We start from the raw sequence: 24,794 nt of genomic DNA on the forward strand, positions 1-24,794 counted from the left end.
CGCGTAACTTTTTTACGCGTAACTTTTTTACGCGTAACTTTTTTACGCGTAACTTTTTTACGCGTAACTTTTTTACGCGTAACTTTTTTACGCGTAACTTTTTTACGCGTAACTTTTTTACGCGTAACTTTTTTACGCGTAACTTTTTTACGCGTAACTTTTTTACGCGTAACTTTTTTACGCGTAACTTTTTTACGCGTAACTTTTTTACGCGTAACTTTTTTACGCGTAACTTTTTTACGCGTAACTTTTTTACGCGTAACTTTTTTACGCGTAACTTTTTTACGCGTAACTTTTTTACGCGTAACTTTTTTACGCGTAACTTTTTTACGCGTAACTTTTTTACGCGTAACTTTTTTACGCGTAACTTTTTTACGCGTAACTTTTTTACGCGTAACTTTTTTACGCGTAACTTTTTTACGCGTAACTTTTTTACGCGTAACTTTTTTACGCGTAACTTTTTTACGCGTAACTTTTTTACGCGTAACTTTTTTACGCGTAACTTTTTTACGCGTAACTTTTTTACGCGTAACTTTTTTACGCGTAACTTTTTTACGCGTAACTTTTTTACGCGTAACTTTTTTACGCGTAACTTTTTTACGCGTAACTTTTTTACGCGTAACTTTTTTACGCGTAACTTTTTTACGCGTAACTTTTTTACGCGTAACTTTTTTACGCGTAACTTTTTTACGCGTAACTTTTTTACGCGTAACTTTTTTACGCGTAACTTTTTTACGCGTAACTTTTTTACGCGTAACTTTTTTACGCGTAACTTTTTTACGCGTAACTTTTTTACGCGTAACTTTTTTACGCGTAACTTTTTTACGCGTAACTTTTTTACGCGTAACTTTTTTACGCGTAACTTTTTTACGCGTAACTTTTTTACGCGTAACTTTTTTACGCGTAACTTTTTTACGCGTAACTTTTTTACGCGTAACTTTTTTACGCGTAACTTTTTTACGCGTAACTTTTTTACGCGTAACTTTTTTACGCGTAACTTTTTTACGCGTAACTTTTTTACGCGTAACTTTTTTACGCGTAACTTTTTTACGCGTAACTTTTTTACGCGTAACTTTTTTACGCGTAACTTTTTTACGCGTAACTTTTTTACGCGTAACTTTTTTACGCGTAACTTTTTTACGCGTAACTTTTTTACGCGTAACTTTTTTACGCGTAACTTTTTTACGCGTAACTTTTTTACGCGTAACTTTTTTACGCGTAACTTTTTTACGCGTAACTTTTTTACGCGTAACTTTGCGGTGGGCGGATCGATCCAAGTATCGATAATAATGTTGCTATTTATATTGATCAATAACAGTTTGAGACCGATACTTCAGTTTCAATCTCTCTCCCTAATGCACTGCGGCTGTGTTCGCGCTGCTGCTCTCAATTGCCACTCCCAGCTGTAACATGACTGACCGGCTCCAGGTTAGCAAAAAGGCGCGAGCGCACACACACACACAATAATATTTCTAATAAAGTATTTTAATAGTGGGTCACTGAGTCATGCTCGCAATAATTAATCCTCTGGAGCCTAGGGGTAAGAAACACACTTTCACTGACTGGGGCATGATCACACATTTCTTCAAATATCATAAACTTAATTCATGACAAATTATTTTTTATATATTTGCTTTGCCATTACACTCGTCTTTATTTTAATGTATTTTGTAAATATGTCAGATTTTTGGTAAGTTTGTAATTTGACATCAAAGTAAAGACATTGCAAAATGCAGTTTGGAACACTTGCAGAAACATTATAAAAGTACATAGTAAGCAATGCTGGCAGTTTGTTTTGATCCCAGATATCTGATCACCAAAGTCTTGGCTACATGAAGATGACTAAATGGTGTAGTTGCAACATTCATTTGGATAAATAAGAAAAACCTAACTCATGTAACTATTTCTGGCTCCTTTCATTGAATATGTAGCAACTTTAATGTGTATGAATGAACCATTGTCACCTGGCCACGTCCCTACCCCCCTTTTATGGAGCTGATGGGGACGTATCTGGATCGCGTTTCACCGTTGCGCTGTTAATCAAATTACCATGCGAATGCGATTTGAATATGCTGACACAATTACATGCTGGGAGGGGGGGTCATGTACTAACTGACAAACTGGAGCAAATGTAAAAAGACAGAGCCGATAACTATTGTTCGAGCTTCTTACTGTACATGCTGAATGTATGTCAGATAGTCGCTCCCTGATTGTAATCAGTCAGAGAATAAACTGGTGACTTGCAACTACTCCTCGTCTCAGCTGTGAATCTCTTCTCATCCACGGACCCGGTGGAGACTGCTTACCACAACAGATTTCAACGAGATATAAACTGAAATAGACGCGAAAAGTACGCTGCATCACCGACGATGCACTCGACCCCAGAGCGTAAAACAGCAGTTCTCACAATAATCATTAACCACTATACATGACATAACACACAGCACATTTATAATCACGCCAAAAAAAGGGAGCACAGTATGGGGCAGAACTAGGGGACCAGGAACAAATGGACGCGGACACTGAGGATCAGGACCAGGGGCACGAGGCAGAAAACAAAATGGTGTAGGGGAACCGGAAAGGAAAGGTACAAAAGGAGCAGGGCGAGGGAAAATGACCAGGGACATGACACTGGGACTGAAATGGGGCAGATGAACTGAAAGGGAAGGGCAGAAATGGGACTTGTTGGGGCAGCTGGCCAGGAAACAGAAAAGGGAAAGGATGGGTAGGTTGTGGGCTCTGTGACTGACTGGAGGGCAAGGAGGAAGGGACTGCAGGATGAGGACGGGAACTGGGGAACGACGAGGAAGGGACTGCAGGACAGGAACCAGGAAGCGATGAGGAAGAGACTGCAGGATGGGAACTGGAAGGGGACAACGAAGGGAGTGCAGGACTGGAGGGCGATGAGGTGACTGCAGGACTGGAACTGGGAATTGAGGGTGACGAGGAAGGGACTACAGGACTGGGGAATGACGAGGAGGGGTCTGTAGGATGGGAAGTGGGGAGCGATGAGGAAGGAACAGGACAGGAACTGGAGGGTGATGAGAAAGAGGCGGCGGAGGCTTCCCCTGGGCAGGGCTCGGGCAGAGCGGCGGAGGCTTCCCCTGGGCAGGGCTCGGGCAGAGCGGCGGAGGCTTCCCCTGGGCAGGGCTCGGGCAGAGTGGCGGAGGCGGCTGCGGCTTTCCCTGGGCAGGGCTCGGGCAGAGCGGCGGAGGCGGCTGCGGCTTCCCCTGGGTAGGGCTCGGGCAGAGCGGCGGTGGTGGCGGAGGCTTCCCCTGGGCAGGGCTCGGGCAGAGCGGCAGAGGAGACTTGTTTTTGTCCACCAGGTGTCAAAAAAACTGTCTCCAGCCTACACACCTCCTCCTCTGGAGATGCAGGAGAGAGCTGGAGAAGTTGGTTGCCAGCCTCCATCAGGGCCTGGCACAACCATGGTGACCGGAGGACTGTAGGGGTCAGGAATAGCCATTTCCAGATGGCCTGAAGGGAACGGAGCTGCTCCACACGAGCCTGGACGTCATCCAGACCTTCAGGGGGGGCAGGTGTCCCGGAGCCTGGGGATCGTCCTTGAGGGTGGTTCGTTCTGTCATGGTACCGGGCGGCTCGTGTTTCTGCATATGTTACGCGTAAGAAAGTTACGCGTAAGAAAGTTTGTCACGGTACCGGGCAGCTTGGGTGCGGGAACGAGGCATAGTGCAGGCACAAAAAGGGGCGGACGACCCACTTGCGGCTCAGAGACAGATGGGGATTTATTCAAATAAAACAGAAAACACTATAAACACAATGAAACCAAAAGGACCACGAGGGGTCAAAACTAAAGGGGGTAATTAAAGTGTCTACTTTTAAATAAAGCAATTTAAATGAAAAATAAATATTTTCAGTTTATGTAATCCATGTGAAACCAAGGAGAGGCACAGAATTTCTGTCGCACTTCATTATCTGCTAATGACCCGAGGCAGGGCACGCCCACAGCCATTCACACGGAAAACAGTCCGGGCAGCATGCGTACAAGGCCACGCCCCCCGGTTTAAAAACACATACAGTCTAATGGTGCGTTCGTTTTTCTCTCGGATCTCGGAAATTCTGAGTTCAGTGACATTATGGTGCGTTCGACTATTTCTCTCCAAGTCGGAACTCGGATGAAAACGTCACGAAACGTCAAGAAAAACGTCGCTTCCCGTCGGAAAGGCCTTTTTCATGACGTTGAAGTCGGACAAGATTTGCCCCAAGAGCCTGTCACTTACCAGCCAATCAAAAAAAAAGAAAGGGCCTACACAATAGCCAATCAGAAAATAGTACTATTGTATCTGGGTAAAATACAACACAACAACCAATGAAAAGGCATCCTGTGGAATGTCACTCTTGCCTGTGTTCAAAACTTGACAGCCCTGGGGTAAGTTATTAAGTCTTATATAACTCTTATTCTGATAATAATAAACTAATATTAGTAAATATTTTCCTCACTTCAGCTAGCTTTTGTCAGCTTATGTGAAACATTGGCTTTCAATGCCATTTACATAGGTTAGTGTAGCATGTAGATAACTCTGCTAACATGCTGCCTTATGTAGCAAACATGTTGTTTCCTGGTGGCTAAGATAATGCCTTATGGAGTTTACAGATGTTTGTAAATGTCCTAATGTATTTCACCTCGTTTTGGATAGCTTTAGATTATGGTTGCTAATATATATTTGGCTCCGTTTTGGTTAGCCTATAATACTGCTATCGGTAATGTTATTTAGCACAAACATTTCGGGTGTAAATGTTTGAGATGCTAACATTTTTTTATTTATTTGTTTTTAGGAATGTGTCTGCATCACCCTTGCCTTCACCAGCACCTCACATCGGGACATGCATGCTAAATAAACCACAAACCAAGAAATATGTTTCTGTCCTCAAAGTATTTTCTTGTAGCACTTTCCTCTGTCCCATACCTGACTGAAAGGGGTAATTATACAGCTCATTATGCAGGTCTTTGTCTTCTCTGGTGTGAAATACAGCATTATTCATGAGCATTCCCACCTCCTCGCATATGGCCTTTCCAAACAAAAAGTGTCTTAGAAAATTTAAATGGATGTATTGTTTTCTGTAAATGAGTGAGTCACATCATTTTGAACTAAAACCTCTACACTACAAGATCCAGGTCACAAAAGTCTTGTACACAAATGTCATGAATGTGTTTTGTGGTCTAATTTCAGTGACTTATTTTTTTGTTGTTTTCAAGAATCACGCATAACTGTTATTTTCTCCAATATAACGACTTGTACATACATGCTGCTCATATATTATTGTAGCCCAGTTTCTGCTGAATACAATGTTATCAGACTTTAGACATTTATATGTTTATAAGTAACTGAAAAATACACAAATGTCAGGACATGTCAGAATCTCTTCAGGGCTCCAAAACACCTTCAGACTCCTAAGGGTTAAAGTCACCCAAAAGTCACAACATGGTTTTGAAATGGCAAAGACAGACAGAAATTAAATGTATATGAGCAAGCAACATAAGGGATCTGTTGTTTGGGTAAATTATATTATAGTATACTATATATATGTGGTGTGGTGGCGAATTCGGGCAGAAATTTCAGGGTAAATACGGCGAAATCGAAATTGGATCATACTGCCAATATTGTGTAGTGGATATAAAGATCCGTAGTTTTTATTTTAAAGTTTTCCTGCTAGTCTCTGGGCTCGGTGGATCATGCGGTCATGCCTTAGCCTATCCAATGAGTAGCGTTGCTGGGCGAGTCTCTGGTAGTGAGGGGAGCGGTAAAAAAAAGGTCAGTTGGGCGAAGTGGAAGCAGTCGCGTGAAGTTTTTTTTTACAAAGAATCGCGGCTAGTATAGTTGGAGCGCGGCTTCGTTTTGGCAGGACGAAAGTCTGTTGTTTTTTTTCTTTGTGTTGGAGTTGGGGATTATTGGGGCTGCGCAATCCCTAGCCTGGTGTGCATACACCGGACGCAATCTCGGTCTGCAGCGGAAGACAGGGACGCGGAGGGTCTGTTTGAGTGGTGTCGACGACAGCGGGTATGACGAGTGGCATCTTCGGGAGTCTAAGTCGTGTCCTGGCATCCGGTGGAACTGAAGGAGCTGGGGAATATCGTGGAGGAGGGCACCCGGATTAGCGGTGCTGAAGTGGAGGCAGCGTGCGCCGGTTTTGAGATCCAGAGCCCCGGAGCAGTGTTACACGGGCGTATACTCGGGCGATTTCGACCTCGGATGCAGCGCGAGTGAGTGACCCTGCCATACAGAGGCCTCCCCCTACAACTCATCTCGACCCATTCTGTCGTTGACTGGTAAACCTGCTCCTTTTCTTCACTCTCCTCAATCGGGTGAAGGTCTCGGCAAAGTTGCAGATCTGGACAATTGTATGCATAAGTGTGTGTTGGATGTAATTAAGCGCAGTCGAAGTGTTTGTTTAATGTCATTTACGCGCTGTATTTCGAATAGGTGAATGACGATTGGTATTGTGCTATGCTTTGCTGTGTAACCCTGAGATGTTTTCTTTCTTTTTTTCCGTTTTGAGTTAAGTCCTGTCTTTTTCTGTTATTGATGACAACGGGACAAATTGGTGAATTGCTAAAAAAGGGGATGTTTGAATTATTCAATTTCCTCTGCGTCATCAGGGCCTAATTCAGCTCTGTGGCCTGAAGTATTTTCCAGTAAGGGTTCAATCCCAAAAAGGCAGCTGGCAGGAGGAAGTGACGTCACAGGCACCCGTCAAGGCAGGTAGCGGCAGCTGCTACTAAGGAGCTTGGCAGCTGCCACTTCTGTCCTTCGCTAGTGGCGCTTAACAGTGGCAGGTCCCGTTCGAATACAGTGCCTGCCGAGGTACAGAGACAGCCACCGCCGCTCGTGGAAGTAAACCCGAGATGCTGTGCACGGCTACGATAAACTGGGATACGGAAATAAATTGAGGACTTGTTTAATCTTTGTATGACTACGAATTATATTATTGTTGCTGACTGTACATCTCTTTAAGATAATATTTGAGAAAGCAATGATTGAACTTTCGCTAGTGGCGCTAAACAGTGACAGGAGCCGTTCGGGAACAGTGCCTGCCGGTAGAGGAGTGGCAGCTGCCACTGTTGTTCGTCGCTTGACAGTCAATAACTGAATGTGCAGCCGATGTCAGCTACGTTTTTTTTGAGACAGGTAGCCACTGTCACCTGCCACTTAGGAGTGGCGTGAGTCTTTCACTCACCTTGTTCAAAGTTGTACAAACCATAGCTGTATTCAGATAAACCTTAAGTTCAAATATAAAAAAAAGCTGAAATCACTAATTTGCAGTATAGTAAGGGACTTATAATTGATAATGAAATTGATATGGTAAATGAGTTTAATGATTATTTTTCAAGGGTGTTCACAATAGAGAACACAAGTAACTTACCACTAATTAATACGAATACAGCATCGTCTATGACCAATATATGTATAACTGAGGTTGATGTGATACTAAGCCTAGCTAAACTCAAAATAAATAAATCGCAGGGGCCTGATGGCATCTTACCTATAGTCTTAAAAGAGATGAGGGATATTATTAGCCAACCTTTAACTTTAATATTCCAGAAATCGTTATCTGCGGGTGTGGTACCATCAGATTGGAAGCATGCTAATAGAACACCCATATTCAAAAAAGGGGATAGAAGTAATCCAGCAAACTATAGGCCAATCAGTTTAACTAGCATTACTGGAAAAATAATGGAAGCTATAATTCAAGTGAAAATGGTAGATTACCTAGATGCAAATAACATCATAAAGGATAGCCAACATGGATTTAGGTAGATCCTGCTTAACGAATTTACTTGAGTTCTTTGAGGAAGCTACAAGTGAAATTGATCACAAAAAGGCCTATGATGTGATTTACTTAGATTTCCAGAAGGCCTTTGATGTTGTCCCCCACAAACGTCTCTTGCTAAAGCTTAAAGCTGCAGGGATTTTAGGAACTGTGGCAACTTGGATCAAAAACTGGCTAACTGACAGGAAGCAGCGAGTAGTTATTAGAGGCACAATGTCACAGTGGGCCTCCGTTCATAGTGGGGTACCGCAGGGTTCAATTTTAGGACCTCTATTGTTCCTAATTTACATTAATGATATTGACACAAATACATACAGTAAACTGGTTAAATTTGCAGACGACACCAAGGTGGGCGGGGTAGCAGATACTAATCTAGCAGCAGAGAGGCTTCAACGGGATCTGGATTTAATTAGCGAATGGGCTGATACTTGGCAGATGAAATTTAACACAGATAAATGCAAGGTAATCCATGCAGGGAGCAGAAATATAAAGTACAGATATTTTAAGGGTTCCACAGAAATAAAGGTAGCTGATTACGAGAAAGATCTCGGTATGTATGTTGATGCTTCCATGTCCCCCTCTCGCCAGTGTGGGGAAGCAATAAAAAAGCCGAACAGAATGTTGGGTTATATCTCTAGATGTGTGGAGTTTAAGTCAAGGGAGGTGATGTTACACTTATATAATTCCTTGGTAAGACCCCACCTAGAATACTGTGTGCAGGTTTGGTCACCATACCTCAAGAAGGACATTGATGCCTTAGAAAAGGTGCAACGAAGAGCTACGAGAATGATTCCTGGTCTTAGAAGAATGTCTTATGAGGAGAGGTTAGCGGAACTGAATCTGTTTAGCCTTGAGCAAAGGAGACTAAGGGGGGATATGATTCAGGTCTATAAGATTCTAACGGGTCTGGATGCTGTTCAGCCAAATGACTATTTCAATATTAGTCTAAATACTAGAACTCATGGCCATAAGTGGAAATTAGCGGGAGAACATTTTAAAACAAATTTGAGGAAGCACTTCTTTACACAGCGTGTAGTTAGAGTATGGAATAGTCTTCCTGCTAGTGTAGTGGAAGCTAAAACCCTGGGTTCCTTTAAATCAGAGCTAGATAAGATTTTAACAACTCTGAGCTATTAGTTAAGTTCTCCCCAAACGAGCTTGATGGGCCGAATGGCCTCCTCTCGTTTGTAAATTTCTTATGTTCTTAAGTTCTTATAATTTTAATTAAAAACTGACACAATGATTAAAGAGACATAATTTGTTCTATTTACATTACATATACACAAATATACCAGTGATTCTTGACATCAGGGACAAAACATGTCCACCAGATAAAACACAGTTTGTGGGTAAAAAAAATTAAGGATATTGTCCAGCCATCTAAGGAGTTGTGCTAGCGAAAAATGTGTCTAAAAACACAAACCACAACTTACTCATGATTTCTGACCAAGCACATTGTCATATGAAATATATATCTCTGTAAACACACAAGATATTACACCTGAGCATTTCCAAAACTTCCTCATCTATTGTGTTGTGTTGCTCACTCGAATCATATATTCTCACTTCTTTTCCTGGTACAGCAAATACCTGTTTTGAATAAATTAAAGTATATAAGGTTTGTAAAAAAAAAAATCACATAAAAGGACATTTAAGAAAATATAATTGTATTTGACATTAACTGAAATATAATTAATATTACCCAAAGAATGAAGTGGTTTCCCCACTCAGGTCCAAGAGATCCCCCAACAATTCGTGGCCACAGAACCTTCTCTGCATCCTGCAAATATAGAAGCATTGTGTGAAAAAATTGCAGTCAGCATATACAGTATACAAAATTATATATTCATGTTAAATGCAATTAATTACTTTATTTAAAACAAATATTTTTGCTTTATACCTTAAGAGGTTCGATTTCATTGTCTGGAATGTTCCTGTTGGTTTGCCATTCTCTGTGCCAGACAATAAACTGGTGTGTTGCCAGGGCCATAGTCTATATAAGAACATAAGAAATATACAAACGAGAGGAGGCCATTCGGCCCATCGAGCTCGCTTGGGGAGAACTTAACTAATAGCTCAGAGTTGTTAAAATCTTATCTAGCTCTGATTTAAAGGAACCCAAGGATTCAGCTTGCACTACGTTATCAGGAAGACTATTCCATACTCTGACAACACGCTGTGTAAAGAAGTGCTTCCTTAAATCCAGTTTGAAATGTTCTCCCGCTAATTTCCACCTATGGCCACGAGTTCTTGTATTTGAACTAATGCTGAAGTAACTATTCGGTTGAACAGCATCCAAACCTGTTAGAATCTTATAGACCTGGATCATGTCCCCCCTCAGTCTCCTTTGCTTGAGGCTGAACAGATTTAGCTCAAATAACCTTTCCTCGTATGACATTCCTCTAAGACCAGGAATCATTCTTGTGGCCCTACGCTGCACCTTTTCTAAGGCCGCTATGTCCTTTTTAAGATATGGTGACCAAACCTGTACACAATATTCTAGGTGAGGTCTCACCAAGGAATTGTATAATCTTAGCATTACCTCCCTTGACTTAAACTCCACACACCTGGAGATATACCCCAACATCCTATTGGCCTTTTTTATTGCTTCCCCGCACTGGCGAGAATGAGACATGGAAGCATCAACATACACACCAAGGTCTTTCTCATAATCAGCTACCTTTATTTCAGTAGGTCCCATAAAATACCTGTACTTTATATTTCTGCTCCCTACATGGAGTACCTTACATTTGTCTATGTTAAATTTCATCTGCCAGGTGTCAGCCCAGTCACTAATTAAATTAAGATCCCGCTGTAGCTGCTGAGCCGCTAGTTCAGTATCTGCTACACCACCCACCTTGGTGTCATCTGCAAATTTCACCAGTTTACTGTATATATTGGTGTCTATATCATTTATGTAAATAAGGAACAAAAGTGGTCCTAAAATTGAACCCTGCGGTACCCCACTATGAACGCAGGCCCACTGTGACATCGAGCCTCTTATAACTACTCGCTGCTTCCTATCCGTTAACCAGTTATCAATCCAAGTCGCTACAGTTCCTAAAATACCTGTCGCTTTGAGTTTAAGTGAGAGCCTCTTGTGGGGAACAACATCAAAAGCCTTTTGGAAATCTAAATAGATGACATCATAGGCCTTCTTATCATCAACTTCCTGAGTAGCTTCCTCAAAAAACTCCAACAGATTTGTTAAACAGGATCTACCTCTCCTAAATCCATGCTGGCTATCCCTCAAAATGTTATTTGAGTCCATGTAATCTACCATTTTCTCTTTGATTATAGCCTCCATAACTTTACCAGTTATACAAGTTAGACTGATTGGCCTATAGTTTGACAAATTACTTCTATCCCCTTTTTTGAAAATGGGCGTTATGTTGGCATGCTTCTAATCAGAAGGTACCACACCTTCAGATAAGGATTTTTGAAACAGTAATGTTAAGGGTCGGCAAATAATATCCCTCATCTCTTTTAACACTATAGGTAAGATGCCATCAGGGCCCTGTGATTTATTTATTTTGAGCTTAGCTAGGCTTTGCAAAACATCAGCTTCAGTTATATATAAGAGAGAGATAGAATGCCGCTTCTTTCAAAAAGATTTATGACCCAAAGGTCATAAAGGTCACGGGTCAAAAGTTCACTGGATGGGCGGTTCTGGGGCGTGACGTCACCTGGCTGTGACGTTGGGATAGGGGTTTATTTGTATATAGTTTATTTATTTATTATAATTATTATAATTTAATTATGTATTATATTTTAATTATGTATTATTATTTAATTATTATTTTATATTGAGGAGAGTGCTTATGAGTGTGGTGTTTTGTCTGCATCCACCGGGTGCCGAGCAGGGGACTGAGCAGGGGGGTTGGTGCGTTAAGGTCCCAAACACTGGGTCTGAGTGGGGGTGGGTTACCTGATGGAGTGTGAGCGTACGCTGTACCACCGTGGTAAGGTCCGTGGCTTTGGAGAATCTGTAGAAAAGGGCTCGGAGAGAGCGATGCTGTGTCTGGTGCGGTACCGTGGTAAGGTCCCGTGGCTTTGGATAATCCGCAAAGGACTCGGAGAGAGCGATGCCGGAGAGCTGAGAGTTGTGCTGCGCGAGACTGAAAGAAACCCTGTGAGAATGAACAAGTTGGAGCTAAGAATGAGAGGAGGAGCTGGGTCTGACATCCAGTAAAAAAAAACGCTTAGCAGTAGTTTGACCGTCTGTGTGTGTGTGTGTGTGTGTGTGTGTGTGTGTGAAAGCCGACACCCCCCTGCAGCAGCAGTAGCAGTTTGGCCTTGTGTTTTTCCTCATGCAACCTATGTACATCCCGATAGGTCAAATCCCGGTCAAACTGTAATTTGGGCCACAGATCAAGTTTGACATTTTGTATTTCAGTAAATTTTGTTTGAAATTTTGTCTTTTCCCCCCGTCTCCCCGCCACACATCAAGTTTGACATTTTGTATTTCAGTAAATTTTGTCTTTTCCCCCCGACTCCCCCCATACCGTCTGCGCAGTTAAAACGTACATCGAAATAGACAACAGATAAAACTTGACAGGACGTATATTTCTCCTTAAAGAATCCTAAAAAGTAACCAACCGCTGAAATTTTTAGTATGCCGAGAAGGGTTTCACTCCTTTGGTAAAGAGACACAAGTACCCCCACACCCTGTATCATCAAGGCCTTGCCCTACTGGAAAGAGAAAACTACTCGGGACCTGCATAGAGTGAGTATATTATTTCTTTTATGCGTGTTTTATGATAAACACCATACAATAAAATAACTTAAAATAATTATTTTATTTTTAGAGATTCAGCTATTTTGGGTTTGTTTTTTCTCTACGGGAGACGCTGCGGTTAGAAAACTCCATATAGTGAGTATATTATTTCTTTTATACGTGTGATAAAAACGCTATTCATTAAAAATAACTTATTTCATTAAAAATAACTTATTCTAATAATAGGTATTCTCTTTTTTTTTTTATGTACAAGACAGACGGCGCGGACCGGTCAAGAGAAAATCTACGCAAGACCTGAATCAGCAGATATGGACGGAGCAACACCCCCTCCTCTACCCGAAGCGCTATTAAATGAAATGGACAACATCAACAACGGTAATAATAATGAAAATGATGCGGTTTATCAACACGACTCGCCAGCACCACCACCAGCGCCTATACCCGAAGCGTTATTAAATGAAATAGACATCATCAACAACGCTAATAATGATGAAAATGATGCGGTTTATCAACACGACTCGCCACCCGCGGCATCTGGTGAGTCCAGGGCCCAAGAGCCCTGTTTCCTACCGTCCTTAGAGACATTAATAAGCATGTTAAATGAAAGGGGCTCTGAAGCAGAAGCGGTGCTGCCCGACGACGAGGTCGCGTGGTCCCCCGCGGATTCTGAATTGTGGGAAGCCTTGTCAGACGTAGAATTTCTTCTCGATGCCGAGGAGATTGAAAATGACTTGGGACTGGGGGAATTTGAAAATGTTGAACAGGAAGGTGCCGGTGGTGTTGGTGACGTGGATCCCCAGCCTGATGGGGTCGTGCATCGCCGCAGATTCAATAATGTACAGATTAGGCGGATTCTAAATATTCCGCGACCTAGAAACGAAGCCAATTTCCGCGAGTACTATGAAAATGTAATCGAGGGGTTTCAAAATATTGTGAATGAGGCGATTCCTTACGCCGCATGGGGAGCTTATATACAGGTCACCCTGCGCGGTGACTTTTTAAACGACGAGCTGTCGCAAATTGTACGGTATGGGGAAGGGGAGCTGACAGACTTGCAACTACTGCTGGATCGCCTGGTTCAGTCTAATCAAGAGATTTTAAACGATTCCAACCTAGAAGTAACAGTAGACGTAATAAATATCCCACGCGGCGGTGGAAACAAACGTAAACTACAGACCATGTTAGCTTCAGAAATAATTTCTAAAAAAGCCAAACACATGTTTATCATTAAACAAAACGACAGCAGAGCGTGTTTCGCCATAAACTTAGCGCATATGCTCCACGAAAACCTCACTGACGCAGAGGCTGAAAAGCTCGGCCTGGAGTTGCAGCAGAAAGCGGGATTCACCCCCGACTACGCAGTCGCTTTGAATGACATTATCAATTTTGAGAAATTCATTGATTGCAAAGCAGTGGTGTATTATCAACAACCTTATTCAAACAATCTCCAAATTTACCAGACACCCACACCTACCGACGGTAGACGGGTGGTGTATTTCTTTTTACACAAACAGCATTTTTACGGCATTAAAAGCGCCAAGGGCTTCTTAGGGGCGAGCTACGTTTGCACTAGCTGTTTCAAAGGGTACGACTCGCCTCATTCTCATCGCTGTAAAAAATTTTGCAGCGTCTGTCAGACTAATTGTAAAGAAGGTGAAATCACACCGGGGATAGTGTGTGAGCGGTGTAATCTCAGATGCTTAAATAACATGTGCTTCGAGCGTCACCGTACGCCGAGGGTCTGCCCCGTTAGGGGTGAGATTGCTAGCCCCTGTGACAAGTTCAAAAAATGCAAAGCTTGCGGGCTCAACTACTACCAAAGTCCCGAGAACCCAAAACCGCACTCGTGTAAAACAGTAAAATGTAATATATGCGACGCTAAGTTGCAGTCAGCAGAATCAGACATATCCACCCCACATCTCTGCTATTTAAATCCAATCGAGAAATCTAACAAAGGGAAAGCGGTCGCCCAAAGCGGCGAGGGCAGTAAAAAGCCCCCCAAATATGTGTTTTTTGACTTTGAAACATCCCAGAGCTCGGGTACCCATATCCCGGTTTACGTGTGCGCCATCTCCGATCAGAATGAGACAATGACCGCCGAGGGGCCAGACTGCGCGCTGCACTTTCTCAGACATTTCAGGACGCCCTACTATACAGGGACGTGTTTCATTAGTCACTATGGAAAGGCGTTCGATAATTACATAATACTGAACGCTATGGTGAAGGAAGGAGTGGAACCGCGTGTGGTGTCACAGGGGAATAAAATCATTCTCATCCTGGACAGCGTGTTTGAGCAAAGGTACATCGACAGTCACTGCTTTCTAAGCATGCCGTTGAGAAAAATCCCCGATGCAATGGGGTGCTCGACTCAGATGCGAAAAGGCTATTTTCCGCATCTTTTCACAGACATGGAAAAGTTTAGTTACGTGGGCCCCTTCCCCCCTCCCGATCAGTATGGGCCCGAGCAAATGCCCGGCAAAGAACGCGACAAGTTTTATCAATGGTACGACGGTGTAAAGCACCAGACCTTTAATTTTCACAAAGAGATGATCGCTTACTGTAAGAACGACGTGGAGATTCTGAGAGAGGGCTGCTTGCGCTTCCTGCGGGAGTTTGAAACGCTCACGGGTTGCGACCCCTTCTCCACGGCGACCATCGCTTCGGCCGCGTTGCTGGTTTACAGGACAAATTTCCTGCCCAGAGATACGATCGCGATCCCGGACGTCTGGGATTACAGGAGGCAATACAAAAGTTATTCCAACGTCTCGATCCAGTGGCTGGAATTCGTGGGCCGCACGCGCGGCATAGAAATTCGACACGCGCTGCGCGGGGGTGAAGTGCGCGTGGGGCGCTTTCACCTAGACGGATACGCTGAGATAGAGGGAGAGAAATGGGCTTTCGAGTTTCTAGGCTGCCAGTTTCACGGCTGTCCTAAGTGCAACAATGAACACGATGTCTGCCCCCTGACCCGCGAGAGCTTCGGTGCCCTGTATGTTAAAACAAGGGAAAAACTCGAGGTGTTGCGCCAAGAGTTTAATATGAACGTAGAATCCATCTGGGAACACGAATGGGCTCACGCTAAAACTCACGACCCACAAGTGCAGAGTTTCCTGTCAGACTTTCAACCCCCTGACCCCCTTAGGCCGCGAGAAGCGCTGTTTGGGGGTCGGACGTCGGCGATTCGCCTGCGTTACGACGTCACGGGGGAAGAGCGCGTCCACTACGTGGATTTCACGTCGCTGTACCCGTACACTCTGGCTAAATGTGAATTCCCCGTGGGGCACCCGGAAATCATTCATTCAAATTTTAAACCTCTGAATGAATACTTTGGCCTGATCAAAGCCAAACACCACGCGCGAGCTGTTTTTCCCCGTCCTACCCAGCAGACTGCCAAATGGGAAACTCGTGTTTACACTGTGCAGGACGTGCGCGATCGACAACAGGCAAGAGGGGGCATGCCCCCATTCTGACGCAGAGCGTGCGCTGACCGGCGTGTGGGTCTCTCCGGAGTTCAATCTGGCTTTAGACAGGGGCTATACTGTCGTGAAGGTGCACGAAGTGTGGCATTTTCCCCAGACCAGCGGCGACCTGTTTAGAGAATACATTAAAACCTTTCTCAAAGTGAAGCAGCAGGCTTCGGGCTACCCCGACGACGCGACCGATGACGCGGGTCGCAGGGACTACATTGAAAACTATCTCGAGCGCGAGGGGATCCAATTGGAGCCCGATAAGATAGTGTCTAACGGTGGTAAGAGGCAGGTGGCCAAGCTTCTGCTTAACTCTCTGTGGGGTAAACTGGCGCAGAGGAACAACATGCTCCAGACATGTATAGTGTCTGACCCGGGGGAGTTTTTTAACTTTTTATGCTCGGAGCTGTACGAGATTTCCAGCTTCGCGTTTGTCAACGACGAGGTCGCCCTCATCCGCTTGCGATACAGGTTTTCCTACAAAGTGCCGCCGGGAAAGACCAACATATTCATAGCGTGTCAAACTACCGCGTGGGGGCGGCTGACGCTTTACAAAGAACTGGAAAAATTGGGGCGTAGGGTGCTGTATCACGACACAGACAGCATCGTGTACATAAGCAGGCCGGGTGAATATGAGCCGGCCTTAGGCAATTACCTGGGGGAGCTCACGTCCGAATTAGCCCCCGACGAATACATTGCTTCGTGGGGTGCGCTGGGACCAAAAAGTTACTGTTACCGACTCAACAACGGGAAAACACAGTTGAAATGTAAGGGTATAACTCTAAATTATGAAACCTGTCAAAAGGTAAACCTTGACAGTATGATTGGATTGATTGAAAACTACATCGGTGGATGTAGGAATGATCCCCCTATAATGACGCACTACAACAAAATCGACCGCGACATGAAAAGTTTTCGCCTGTTTAATAGGCCTCTAGACAAAAAGGTCAGGGTCGTCTATGACAAACGCAGATTGTTGACTAGCGGGGAAACTCTGCCTTTTGGTTACTGAAATGTAAAACGTTCAAAGATGTTTTAAAATGAAAAGTTTTTCAAAGTAAGATGTACATTTGTTTTAAAATGAAAAATGTTCATAGTATGATGTTTTAAAAGTTTTTTCCAAAGATGTTTTTTAAAAATGTATCATGAAAGTAAGATGTTTTAAAGTGAAAGTTTTTTAAAATGTATCATGAAAGTAAGATGTTTTTTAAAATGAAAAGTTTTTCAAAGTAAGATGTACATTTGTTTTTTAAAATGAAAGTTTTTTAAAATGTATCATGAAAGTAAGATGTTTTTTAAAATGTATCATGAAAGTAAGATGTTTTAAAATGAAAGTTTTTTAAAATGTATCATGAAAGTAAGATGTTTTTTAAAGTTGTTTTTTCAAAGATGTTCATTTGTTTTAAAATGTAACTTGTGTACGAAAATGTTTTGTACATTTATCACAAGATTTTATAAAAAACTTTTATACACGCATTTTGGGTTTGTGTGTGTGTGTGTGTGTGTGTGTCTGTGTGTGGAAAGGATTTAAAACAATAGGGTAGTGTTTACCGTTTCATCAGTGTTTTTTTGGAAGATGATGGGTAGCGACGTGAGAGAGGTCGACTTTGATCACCGTTTAGAATTGCCGTTTACGGCGATAATCGCCGGGGCGAGTTCTTCGGGGAAAACCTATTTTACTAAAGAATTGCTGTTAAATCAGAGTCACTGTTTCATAGGGGGACCCGTTAAAAAAATTGTGTGGTGTTACGCTTCCCATCAGCCGCTTTATGATGAATTGCGTGATCGGATCAGCGAAATTGAATTTATACAAGGGCTGCCTAAAAGCTGGGAAGATGAGGAGCGTTTCCCCTCCGGCTCTTTGATAATCATCGATGATTTGATGGACAGCGCGTCCGAAAATAAACTCGTGGCAGAAGCGTTCACGAGATTCAGACATCACCGTCAAATCTCGGTCATATACCTAGTGCAGAACGTATTTCACCAGGGCAAGTACAGTAGGACTATAGGCCTAAATACTACTTATTATTGTCTGTTTAAGAATGTGCGGGACAGAATGCAAATCAAAGTTTTAGCTCAGCAAATGTTTCCTTGGCAGAAAAAGTTTTTTCTAGATGCCTATGAAGAGGCCACTCGACCCGCGCACGGGTATTTATTGGTCGATTTAAGAGCCACGTGCCCAGAAGAGTTCCGACTCAGGACCGGTTTATTACCGGGGACGCTTCCCGTCCTCTTTCTACCAGAGAGCCATTGATTGCTTGATTTAACATTACTGAGCCATGTCCGAGCATCTCAGGAAACAACTGCCGACCCTTAAAGTTTTACAGAGGATGAGGGGGGTGAAACGTAAAAAGATTCTTTCGGACCCATCTAATAACATAATTTTGGCTCTCTCCGAAATCTGTCTCAATCTTATAAGAGGCCGTATACCTTTATCCGTAGCTCAATTTAACAAGCTTAAGAAGCAGAAAAGGCTGATTAAGCTTTTCGCCTGTAAGAAAAACAGCGTCGCGAGGAAACGCAAGGCCGTGCTTCAGAAAGGAGGATTTTTGTTACCGCTGCTGTCAGTGGCTCTGCCATTCATCACAAGCCTGTTCACCAGTAAGACGGCTAACTAGCTTTTGTGTGTTTGTTTTTTCCACCACCGGCATGAGCGAGGTAAAAAAAATGTTCCTGTTGAGCCCCCAACAACTCCGTATGCTGACCCAGAGGGCGACCCCGCATACCACCACCATCGGGGAATCGGCCCTGGGTGAACTTGAAACCCAGATGCACGGTTTATTAAATCAGCCGGGTATGAACTCGCACGAAAAAGTAAAGAGATACAACCAATTGCTACAGAGGTATCTGAATTTAGTCCGAAAAGAGGAAAATCAGGGGCGAGAAATTATCCTTACCGAGCGGAAAGAAAAAACGGATGAGGAAAAGAGAGATGTGCCGGGGGAGGAGGAGGAGGAGAGACAGCCCGGCGGCGCGACTAGGGACAAATCTGTACAGGAAGTTGTCCAGCAAGTGGCGCCCAGGGCTAGAAAGAACGTGGGGTACATCATGCAGAAACTGCTCGATTCCGACGGGGCAGTACGTTGGACCCAGTCGGGTGAACTCATCATCAGAGATAGTCCCATTAAAGGTTCCCATATTTTGGATTTGATGAAAACTTTATCCCAGCCGAAATCCCAGGCCGTCGGATATCCTAAAGGCTGGGAACCCTTTTTAAACGTAATATCCGAATTAAACATCCCCCTCACGACCGTCGGTAACATTCAAGCTAGGAAAGCCCTAAGCCATCTTAAAGATTACGGCGCTGGAAACGCCACGGCGAGGGGTCCCCCACCACCCTCCTCGCCCCCTCCTGTGAAAAAGAAGCGCAAGAGACGTGCAAAATTTAGTACGGACGACTCTCCGCTTGTGGGTACCCCTCACACACCGCGTGATTCCTCCCCTGAATATCGTTTATGGCCTTTAAAGGGTACCCCTTATTCTCCGTGGATAGATTACAGCGATTAAGTGTTTTATGCGTGTGGGGAAAAAAAAGACGCCTGTAACAACGAAAAAAGATGGTTAATAAAATGTTGATTTTATTGAATAAATGGTGTCACGCTGTTTTTTTTTTATTTTTCTCTACAATAATCTAACAACTATAACAATCTTTAAATAGTTTTAAGGAACATACTGTACATTTTGCGGCTTTGAAAGTTTATCGGCATTAACACGGCTAATACTGTACAGTTTGAATATTTCTTGATAAACTTGGATACTAGAGCGTCGTTTTTCCTCAAGTCATCAGAGTACAGCATCATAGTCTCTTGAAATGAAAGTCCCTTGAAGCGCTGGTAGAGGAAAAAGGAGACGTGGGCCCCGCACGTGGAGGAAAAGTCGTGTTGAACTTGACGCGTATTATACCTTATTTCGCTAGCGTGCCTCCCCAAGAAGCGCATAAAACTTTTAGGGTAGTAAGGGGAATCGGGGGGATAACCGTAAGAATCAAAGAAGGAGGCTTTCCCCTCTTGGGGCTCCAAAATGATCCCGATCCAGTGTTCACCCTCTCTATTGCTGTCGTGCGTGTTTGCGACCAGAAAAGTGGGCCTCGTCTGTACGCTGGTGGGTAATAAATCGCTAGGCCACACACCTCCAAAAGCATCCCCCAGCAGGGGTCGTAAAAGGCATTCCAGCTGGTGAGTGTTCATGATTAAAAGTCCACCAAAACCTGTCTCTTGGAGTTTATTTCAATCACGGTGTCGAAGCAGGCGTAGACGATGAGACTCATTGTTCGAGGTAGCGGGGCTCTGAACCTTAAATCCAGACGGCACGTGCCGCTGATGACGGGTGACAGGGCACCTCCGTCCAGCTCGTCGTCTCGGGAGAGATTGAGAGCAAATAGCGAGTATCCGTTTTCAAAATCCTCACGGTTAATGCATAGCGCCGAATCCCTTAAATGCCTATTTGTAGTCAGGAAAAGGTTGTAAAACTCTCTGACCGACTGCCTCGCGTTAAAATCGGGCTGGAACGGTTTGCTGGGTATGTGTCGACCGTTTACAGAGAGACTCAGAAATTCCAGGTCACAATGCTGAAACCTGAATGGGTTTCTGTTTCGCGTGCCCACGAACGCGGCGTGGTCCACGATCCCCAAAACGATGTAGCGCGGTAAGTTGCCCAGGAAAAGATTGTCCTGCGGGCAGACCCGCGACTGCGCGGGCAGCGTGTAATTTTTAACGACTACCCTGCTTATAGGGTACAGGGCGTTTGCTTTCATGAGAGCGGCCGAGTGACCCAGTGACACCGCCGGGGAGACGTCCACTTTTTTCACAAACAGGCTGGCCCTCAGTATTTTCAGCTCATAATCGGCGTCATTTCTACACATGAGACTAAAATCGCTTTTAGCCTTTACAAATTTTAAGCGTATATCCACATTGTTTAACAGCATTCGTTCGCTGAAAAAAATATCAGCGTGTATAGGGCCTATCAGAGAGAATTCCCGAGAGTTTCTACAGAAGGCAGCTCGCTTCTGCAACCCCACGTTAGGGCCCTGGGGGGTGATGTCCACGCTATCCAAGTCGGCTCCGCCGTCTTTGTACCAGAGCCCTGCCGAAAACTGACTCTCTAGCGTATCCGTAGAAAAATTGAGCAGGGTCTCTATGAATGACCTATAGGGGTGCGTGGCCGATGAGGAACTGATCAGGACGTCGTTCAGACTCACGTCCAGCTGAGAGAATATACAGTTTAGCGGATACTGTATAATACCGCAGGGGTCAGCGTCAACTAGGGGGGCGCCGTCCGCCCTAATGATCTTGAGCCTTAGATATAGCAGTGTAGAGTTGAGGTCCAGATAGAAATTGCCCGACCCCGGTATTAGGAAATCCAAAACATCCTGATCGGTAATGGAATTTAATGGGTTGATTTCTACATAATTGGTCTGATCTATGGATAATTGCGTCATAGGGGCCGCAAACAGGTCCAGCTCAGATTTGGTGCATTCGGCCGAGAGGCGGTGAGCTAGAGCCATTCTTCCTTACGCTCTTAAAATATGTCCCCGGGGGGTTTCCTATTTCTCTTTGAAGGTCGAGACTTGGGAATCCTGACAGCTCTGCTGCTGCGAGGTTTTTTATGACCGTGCTGCCTGGGTAAAGGCGCTGGGGCTCTCTTCCTACCCCTCTGAGATAGGAACAGCAGACCAGAGCCTTCCTGCTTGGGGTCACCGGTGTTTGTAAAACGGCCGCTGATTACAGAGCTGGCGAGATCCGAAGCTATTCCTTTGGCCGCCGATTTCAAATGAGGTTTCGCTAAATCAACTCCACGCTTAAGAAAGGGTAAAACGAATCTAAAAGCCCTACTGAGCATGGAGCCCAACCCACGCCCGTACATCACGGGGCTCCCCGCAAAACCGGGGAGCCCATGTCCCGCCTGACTGGTGTAATACTGAATAAATCTCTGCGAATTGTGGTACGCCATGCTCTCCCACCCCCTCAGCTTTCTCTCTTTTTTTTTTTTTAAACGGGGATCTTTGGCACAGGGCGAAAGTGCAGCTTGACGATCGTTTTTCCGTAGGAGAAATTAATCAGAGTATTCTGATCGTTCTTTATCTCAATATGCAAATTCTGGAGGCTCTGCTTGTTCACCGGTACGTAGTGCAGCTTGTGGAACGGCAAAGTGACTACGTCGCCGAACCCACCGTCTATTTTAACGGTTCTCAGGAGCGGCACTACAAATTCCCCCACGTGCTGTGGATCCACAATGTTACAGTAGACGTACATATTATAGAATCCCGCGTGAATGTCGGACGGGTAGGGTGAGGTTGGCATGGTACCTCCTACGTTATACCAGGCACCGGGCTCAAAGCCCAGCATGTAGGCCAAAGTAGGTTTAAATTTGATCTTGTATTTCTGATTTCCGGTTATATTAACCCTTCGCGTAATCTCGTTGTATGCGAAGAAAACTTCCGTACCTAACTTTTTTAACGAAGCGTTGATTTCTGACACAATCTGTGAAACGGATTCATAATATCCGACTTTAATTTTCCGAGGGTACAGGTAAGGCAAATCCACTAGAGGATCGGCGTCTCTTCTTGCCTGCACCTCCGTATCCCGCAATTCAAAAGTATTTTCGGGGTGTGTAATATTACGCCACGTGTAACAATACATGATTTCAGCCAGTCCTACTTCGTAAGGCCCCCGTAGCTCTATAGGTCGCGAGAGCATCACGGTGTAATCCGAACTCTGGTTATCGGGGAAGATGGAGAGACAAGAGTTTGACGGTAGCGTGAGGTAAAAAGAGGGGCGATCCTCCATTTTTTTTTCCCCTTTTCTTTTAAAAATTAAATCCGTATCAAGTCCGACCGCGGTATCCACGAATCAAACCTCGAGGGCCAACCCTGCCAGCGTACTAAAATCCACTTTTTCCCCTTTTCGTCGGTCTTTGAGCCTATAACCTTCTCGACCTTGAACGCGCGTTTCGGAGATATTTTGACTTTCTGCAGCTCAGCTTCATAGAATGTCCCTTTGAGTATTTCACCGCGCACGTCCCTCAATTTATACACCGGCGGGGATCTGGGTACACGTTCGCATATGACAAAGTACTCGTCAGTAAATGTCTGCTCGTACTTTTTGTCAAATATCTGACTGTGCTTGGAGACTCTCACAGTGTCCCCTATGTTAAACTTAAAACGTGGCCGTCTGCTTTTCTTCTTCTTCTTCTTCTTCAGAGGACCGTATAGATTATCAAATACTAGATGAGCATTATCGCTCGTGACCTCGAAAGGTTTCATTTTAATAGCGCTGTGAAATGACTGGTTGTACCCCTTTATTAGATCGTCCAACACATCCACGAATCGTCGAGTGTTTTTAGCCGTAAAGTACCTGTACATCCTCTCTTTTAACGTTCGGTTAAATCTCTCTACGACTGAAGCTTTAAGTTCACTACCCGTGGTGAAATGGGTGATTTTATGACTTTTTAAAAGTTTCTGAAAAGTCCCATTTAAAAACTCCTTACCGGCATCCGTCTGTAACTTGAGGGGCACACCCCCCTCAGTTAAAATAGCATCAAAGGCCTCCGTTACGACCACCCCCGTCTTGTTTCTTATGGCACGCGCGTAGGCCTTTTTAGAAAAAACATCAATCACCGTAAGGAGGTATTTTAACCCGTCGTTGTACGTGGCCAGCCCTTGCATGTCGCATAAATCGGCCTGCCACTGATACATGGCTCTCGGTACAAACACTCTGTTCCTGGGGAAATTCTTTTTAGCCGGCTTATGTAAAGTATAACTGTCTTGCATAGACAGCCACTCTCTGATATCATCGGTAGCCACTTTTTTCCCAGTATCATCCTCCACGGCTCTCTGCAGTCTGGAGACACCCCCGTATGACCCCGGCTGGCTGGGGTCATAGTACGAACGGCTCAAGACACGAGCTGTAGTCTTGGCAACAGACATGCTTTTCACACAGCGAGAGTGTGGGGGGTGAGAGCAGGGATGCGGCGTTTTATAGCTGTCTGGGGAGGGGGGTGAGTGAACACATTAATGAAATTGTGTGTTTTTTTCCCAATATGTGTAGAGTTTAGAAAAGAGTTTTAGCTGGGGCGGGATTCGAACCCACGCGGACATACGTCCATTGGATCTTACGTCCAACGCCTTAAACCACTCGGCCACCCTGCTGAACATGTATATACAAAGACTATTGCAATGTTGTTCAACTCAATTTTATTGCAAGGGCATACATTTTAGTGAAAGATACATTTTCAAAATGCTGGTATACATTTTCTTTGTGACAGATATAGTTTTAAAAATGCTATTACAAGGGTACACATTTAGTGAAAGATATAGTTTTAAAAACGTTATTACAAGGGCATACAATTAGTTACAGCCGTGACAGTTGTTGAGGTAGATATAGTTTAAAAACATTATTACAAGGGCACACAATTACAGGTAGTTACAGCCGTGACAGTTGTTGAGGTAGATTAGCGATGTCACATGCAGTAAGGTCCGTATAGAGGCCTTTTCAGCGATGCATGTATGCAGAGTAGAAAGCATCTGATTAACATCGAAAGGCTGCTTATTATGAAATTTAAAGGCAACTACATCTACGATTAAAGCATAAAATATAAAAATGTGATTACAGTCAAATTCATCGTCGGGAATACAAGATAGACACGCGCGTATGAGACTTTCTGACGATTGTCCTTCTCTCTCTGCCATCGGCTGAGTAAGTAAAACTATTCCCCGCTGATAATGTTCTCCGACTTGAGCAATCTCAAATATCAGTCTATGAAAGCAGCAACAAGTATAATCATCCCGACAATCGCTTTTC

The 24,794-nt window shown here is 44.1% G+C and overlaps 1 long non-coding RNA gene and 1 other non-coding gene across 2 annotated transcripts; both read right to left on the minus strand.

Moving 5' to 3' along the window:
- Positions 1-9,153: 9,153 nt before the first annotated feature.
- Positions 9,154-9,919, minus strand: LOC140582712 (uncharacterized). The gene is made up of 4 exons (XR_011985529.1): positions 9,692-9,919; positions 9,494-9,571; positions 9,293-9,381; positions 9,154-9,200 (listed from the first exon to the last, which is right to left on the minus strand). It is a non-coding gene; the product is annotated as an uncharacterized lncRNA (long non-coding RNA).
- Positions 9,920-24,058: 14,139 nt separating this feature from the next.
- On the minus strand, positions 24,059-24,142 carry trnal-uaa (transfer RNA leucine (anticodon UAA)). Its single transcript has one exon. It is a non-coding gene; the product is annotated as a tRNA-Leu (tRNA).
- Positions 24,143-24,794: the final 652 nt, after the last annotated feature.

This window comes from Paramormyrops kingsleyae, chromosome 25, assembly GCF_048594095.1.
Source record: "Paramormyrops kingsleyae isolate MSU_618 chromosome 25, PKINGS_0.4, whole genome shotgun sequence".
Taxonomy (NCBI): domain Eukaryota; kingdom Metazoa; phylum Chordata; class Actinopteri; order Osteoglossiformes; family Mormyridae; genus Paramormyrops; species Paramormyrops kingsleyae.